Below are 6503 nucleotides of genomic sequence, written 5' to 3' on the forward strand. Positions count from 1 at the left end.
TGCAAACTATATTTTGGGCATGGAAATTAAAAGAGATCGGGCAAAGAGGAAGCTCTGGTTAAACCAGAGGAAGTATGTGGAGACAATATTGCAGAGGTTTAATATGTAGGATAGTAAACCGGTGAAGGTTCCTATTCTTGTAGGTGTGAGGTTATTAGCGAAACAATGTCCCAAGACACAAGAAGAGGAAGAGGACATGTCCTCTATTTCATATGCAAGTGCAGTCGGTAGCCTAATGTATGCAATGGTCTGTACTAGACCAGACATTGCACATGCAGTGGGAGTATTGAGCAGGTTTATGTCAAAACCATGGAAGGAGCACTGGACAATAGTGAAGCGGGTTTTCAGGTATTTGCGTGGCACTAGTGATTATGGTTTGTGCTACCAAGGAAGACCAGGATTGGACAAAATGTTGGATATTCATGGCTTTGTTGATGCATACTGGGCTGGAGATCTGGATCAGAGAATATCTACAAATGGGTATGTGTTTAACCTATTTGGAGGTGCAGTCAGTTGGATAAGTAAGAAACAATCTGTAGTGGCACTGTCAACTACAGAGTAGAATACATGGCAGCCACTCATGCAAGCAAGGAAGCAGTTTGGTTGCAAAGATTGTGTTCAAGTATGGGGTTAGTACAGGAAGCTATAAGGATAGACTATGACATCCAAAGTGCAATTTTCTTGGTAAAGAACCCCGCATATCATTCAAAGACAAAACACATTGATGTTCAGTATCACTTTTTGAGGGATATGATGGAAGACAAAAAGGTGTTGCTGGTAAAGGTGGACACTTTGAAGAATACTACAGATGCATTGAAAAAATCTGTGAGCTCTGAGAAGTTCTCTTGGTGTAGAGAGACAATGGGCATTTCAGGGCTAGAAAAATGGCTAGGCTCTCTTGTGGCCCCCTGTGGAAAGAAAACAACAAGTGGGAGAATGTTGGGTTGTGTTATATTCTTTCCACATAGTTAACAGGGGTTTGCCCTGGAAAATTTTGGTTTTGGACCCTATGTTAGGTTGGGCGGACCCACCTATGGTTTTGTGCATGATTTTCGCACATGTTTTTTGGACGCGATGGTTTTTGGTCCATGGTATTGGATGTGATGGTTTTCGGTCCATGGTATTGGATGCTTCGGCATGTATAAATATGTATTATAAAATTGAAAGGAACATAATGAAAAATCAACCTGGTAGTCCCGGTTGTGGGATCTAGGGGAAAATCTCTGTGTATATGTGTTTTATGTGTTCTGCTCTCGCATTATTTATTTTCTGTGTTTTAGAATTTGTATGCAGGTAATTTCTGTACAGGGTTAAAACCTACAAGTCTTCCATCGGAGTTTAGTTGCTGCTACGACATGGTCTTTGATAGACATGAAATATTCTACCCCTTGCTAGACAATGTCTTTGTGGATGGGTCCCAATGTCTGGATCACACCCTCCTTTTTCGTTAGGCTTTTATGCTTAATCCACAGTTGTAATGGGTTTTTCGGTTCACCCCTAACCCAAAGGTCTAACTCGTTTTCTTGTCTCTGAAAGGTGTTATGGGCCTTGAGCCACTTTAACTGGTTGACAACAAATAAAATGAATGCTTGAAATTGGATATCTCCCACAAAAGAACTAGGATTCTTCTCCATTTCCCCTTCTAAGATAAAATTATGCAAATAAAATTCACAGAGTAAACACTGAACTTTGATTCCCTAATGTTTACAACAATTTATAAAATCATCAACAACTTTCAATTCTATAGGTTTCCCTACCTTAACAGCTTTAATTTTTAATTGCAAATATCTTTCTAATAAAAACAAAGAATATTTTTTGGCAGGGGCCCTACATGCTAGGACATATGTATATAGAGAACAGAGAATATCCATTTGAATCCTTACTGTTTTTAGTCTATTTGTTACCTTTTCAAATTTTTCCTCTACCCTCCGACATTTATTGAAGGCCTCGCTCTTTGATGCATTGATGTTCTTTACTTGCTGCTGTAACTTTTGATATTTTTCCTGAGGAACAATCTCTTTTGTGAGATTTTCTATAGTCTGTTGAGCTTATGCCATATCCTCTTGGAGTTTTACTACCCTAGGGTCATTATCCGTTGAAACACTTTTGGGTTGAAGATTTACCTAGATCTTCATATTGCAACATCTGGTTCCTACAGTCTATGTCCCTTTATCATAAACTGTTTGGTCGGTCGTGACACTAGAGGATAGTGCCTCTGTCTGGACGTCCTTATTACAGACTGGTGTATCTTCTGTTTGGGCCGCTGCGTCTGTAACAACCACATGCTGTTCCTTGCTGTCCTGAATGGATATGGGCTTAGCTTGAGTCCTCGTGGCCTTTATTTTATGGGGTTTCATTCGGGTGGCTGCATCTCTTGTTCTTGGGGTTCTTTTTGAGATTTTCCCCATTTTTAGGGCCCTTATCTGCTGTTTGAGTTGTTTTATTACATTTAGTAGCCTTTTCTATTCCTTTCGCAGCCTCTTGATTTCATTCATCTTCTTCTTCTTTTTCTTGGGAGGAACAACTGTTTCCTTGACTGGACTTGGCTGCTCAGCTAGGTTTTGTTCTTCAGGGACTGTGCCCTCACCCTGGCTTGTTCCCATATTTTTTGTTTGGAACACTTCTTCAGTGTTCTCGTCATCCTGATTAGGTTCCTCAGGGGAGGTAACCCTGGTTTGATCTGCCACTTCCCGAGTGGCTTCTACTTCTTCTTCTTCCTCGTCATTCATTTCCTCGGATGCACTCTTACTGTGAGCAGAGTGTTCCTGTGACTGTGCTTCTTCTTCTTCCTCGTCATTCATCTCCTCAGATGCACTCTTACTGTGAGCAGAGTGTTCCTGTGATTGTGCTTCTTCTTCTTCCTCGTCATTCATCTCCTCGGATGCACTCTTACTGTGAGCAGAGTGTTCCTGTGATTTCCCTACCTCAATATTGAGGTTGAGCGGGCTCTGGGGTTGAATATACTCACCCATATTGGCCAAAATTTGGGCCAATTCACCTTCTTGCAATGGGCTTTGTAGTGGACTTGCACTAGAGCGCTCAGTTTCTTCCTCCAATTCCTCTTCCAATTCTTCTTCCAATTCTTCTTCCATGTTTTCCCCTCCTTTGAGTTGTGGGGGTTGCTCATCCTCGGAGCCCTATATTTCTAAGGGTTGGCTACTGTTATCTTGGAGATTTCCCAACATTCCCCTGCTTCTCCTCAATCTGGAGGGCTGTCTGCGTTTCTGCGGTCTAGTTGATGTGCTGGTGGTTCTTTTTCTTTTCGGGGCTGGTAAGGCCAATCCCCCGTCTATTGAAAATACCAATTCTTCCCAACTAGTCTGCTACTGAGCAAGACTATAACTGACTATTAATTGAATTAAACCATGATGACTTACTACCATTTCTGTATGACGTGATTTCCTTATGCTCCGAGCAGCGTCATGCAATAAAGAAATTAAATATGCAGGCAAATTTACAACACATTTCTGTCTTAATACTGCTAATAATTTGAGATGGCGTGGTCTTACCACATCCTTTCTCCCATCGCATGTGATGTAGCTTTGCACTATTCTGGCTAATTCTGCCCATGGTTCTCCCAGGGTTGCAGGCAGGACTCCTTTTCCTTTGATGGTAAGGTTCTGTCCTTCATCCCGAAAGATAGCTATGGCCTCTTAAAGTATCACTTTTTTCAGGGTCCATATTGGTCCAACAACTGGTAGTCTAGATACTTCAGCAATTACGCATCTGTTACTATTATTTGCCTTCCCCTCACCATGGAACGATCTTCCTGCAAATTCTGCAGAAATTCGATGGCCACCATTTCATGGGATTGCTATAGTCGGGTCAGGTAGGCAATCCATCCTGCTCTCTCTAGAATTTCTCGTGCAGCGTCGGAAATTATTAGCACCTGCGATTCGCTGCGTATTGCTCTACCTCCCATTTCGTCTAAGCTTAGCACACTGTTAATTTTTTCAAAACACAGAAATGACAATGGAACAACACAGCTGTGCATATTGGAAAATATCCATATCATTAAACTTGCCATTTCAGAGATCTGATGGAGTCGTAGTACCTCCAAATAAGGAATTGACACATCTACCAATTTATTTTGGAGGTCACTCACACCCCCCCTGAAATATGATAGGTTGTCCTCAACCGACAAATGGAGGAGCAATGTACTGGACGGCAACTGTACAGTGAAAAAAGGAACGACGTATATATCCATGACATGATTGCAAAAAGTAGCGAATTACTGAAATCGAGGCTTATGATGAAAATCGCGAATAGATATGGAAATACTATGAAATGATGTGAAAAATAGGGAAGAGGACAGCTGTTGTAAGTAAAAATGCTTATGCAGTCATTATCCACTTTAACCATTATGATTGATTTTCAAACAATATTTCATGTGTAAGAGGTTCAAAAGGATTTTAAAGCATTATTTCATTTGAAATCAAGAAAAAGATATAAGAAAAGGGTTTATAATGACTATTGATATGTGAGAAATATGACTTCAATACCATCAGTAGAGCTCTGTTGCCCACAGGTGTTCATAACCTTGACAAAGTTGCTTTTTCACCCTTGGAACCATAATCCTTTATGTATGCCTAGGAAAGCGCTTTGTGATGTTAGAATGGAGGTCATTGTGTTGGCTTGGTAACCAGATGAATCACAATGCCATTCACCAGGAAGGAGTGAAAGGTGGGCAGGCCGGCTCGTGATGAGACCTCCTGTTCCAAGGACTTTTTTATTTTTTTGATGTGCCTCTTGGATCATAACCCTGGTGTGGTGGCCATAGCGAGAATGCCACTTCACTGTTTCCTTATGATCATGGTAGGTTGGCTCTTGATGAGACCCCATATCCTTCATCTGACAAATCATAGAATTGTTAGTAATCATATATATATATATATATATATATTTTCTTTTTCTTTTTCTTTTTCTTTTTCTTTGATATAACACTTTCCTATTTATATACAGAGGATGGCTCAACACTCCTTAAGAGTAGGGATGGTGGAAGAAGTCTAAACATCTCAATAGAGGAAAATATGCCCTTATTCTTATTCAATAATAATGATCAAAGAGAATTATGAAGATTAGGGAAGAACCAACATGATAAAAGTAATCAATCAAATTAGTTTTAGTGAAAATAAAGACAACAAAGTGATATAAATAGTTGTGTCCTTTCCTTTTTTTTCTTATCGATACAAAGCAATTTCTCTAAAGATAACGATTTTTCTTTGGTTTGCTGATTTCAGTATCCTCTAGTTTTTGTATCCTTGCATAAATTTATATCTGTGCCTTGAAGGGATCATGAACAGTGAACCATCATTCACAAAAATTCTCTAAATGATGTTTTTTAAGAAACACACATTAAAAAAATGCACTCAAAAAGTGCTATTCCTTAAGAGGAATAGCAAAAAGAACATCTGCATGCCAAACTGCGGTTCCTTTAAGAGGAACAACAAACAAAAGAAAAAGATACAGTCAAAACTGCTGTTCCTTAAGAGGAACAGTAGTTGTTCCTTAAGCGGAACAACAAATAAAGCAAGTGCGAAATAAAATACTGATCCTTCGGCGGAACAGCCTAAGAACATTCCAAATCGAAACTATTGTTCCTTTAGAAGGAATGACAAAAAATAAAAAAAATGCGAAGGGGGTTGTTCCTTTAAAAGGAACAACAAAAACAATCTGGTGGAAGTGCTGTTCCTTTAATAGGAACAACAAAAACAATCTGGCGGAAGTGCTGTTCCTTTAAGAGGAACAACAAAAATGATCGGGCGGAAGTGCTGTTCCTTTAAGAGGAACAACAAAAACAATCTGGCGGAAGTGTTGTTCCTTTAAGAGGAACAACAAAAATAATCTGGCAGAAGTGTTGTTCCTTTAAGAGGAACAACAAAAACAATCTGGCGGAAGTGCTGTTCCTTTAAGAGGAACAACAAAAATGCAAGTGGGAGTGTTGTTCCTTAAGAGGAACGGCTGCTATTCCTTAAAAGGGACGACAACTGTTCCTTTAAAAGGGACAACAAAAATAAGCACGGAGGAATGTTGTTCCTTTAAAAGGAATAGCGAAAATAAACATGCAGCAATTTAAAGGAACAATAAAAATAAACATGCAAAAGTGCTGTTGCTTTAAGAGGAACGACAAAAATAAACACACATAAGTGTTTTTCCTTTAAAATGAACAACAAAAATAAACGCACAAATGTGCTGTTCCTTAAGAGGAACAGCACAAAAAATATAGGCACACAAAATTTTTGTCCCTTAAGAGGAACAACAGTAACAATCTGTAAAAAAAAAACAGTTTATACGGGCAAAATTGAAGAGAAAAGGTTATATACAAAATTCAGAAACAAAAGAATTATTCAGTGAACTACTACTGAAGAGGGGTTATCTTCCTCAGCAAGAATCTGCATAGTGGAATCTTCCCGTAGTTGCTGGTAAAAGGATTCCCGAGTGAGCGGTTTGTGGTAAAGTCGCACTCGATGACCGTTTGCTTTGAACGAATGTCCAGATCCATC

The sequence above is a fragment of the Pinus tabuliformis genome, chromosome 6, assembly GCF_031772625.1.
Source record: "Pinus tabuliformis cultivar Carrire ecotype Pingquan chromosome 6, CPIR1, whole genome shotgun sequence".
Taxonomy (NCBI): domain Eukaryota; kingdom Viridiplantae; phylum Streptophyta; class Pinopsida; order Pinales; family Pinaceae; genus Pinus; species Pinus tabuliformis.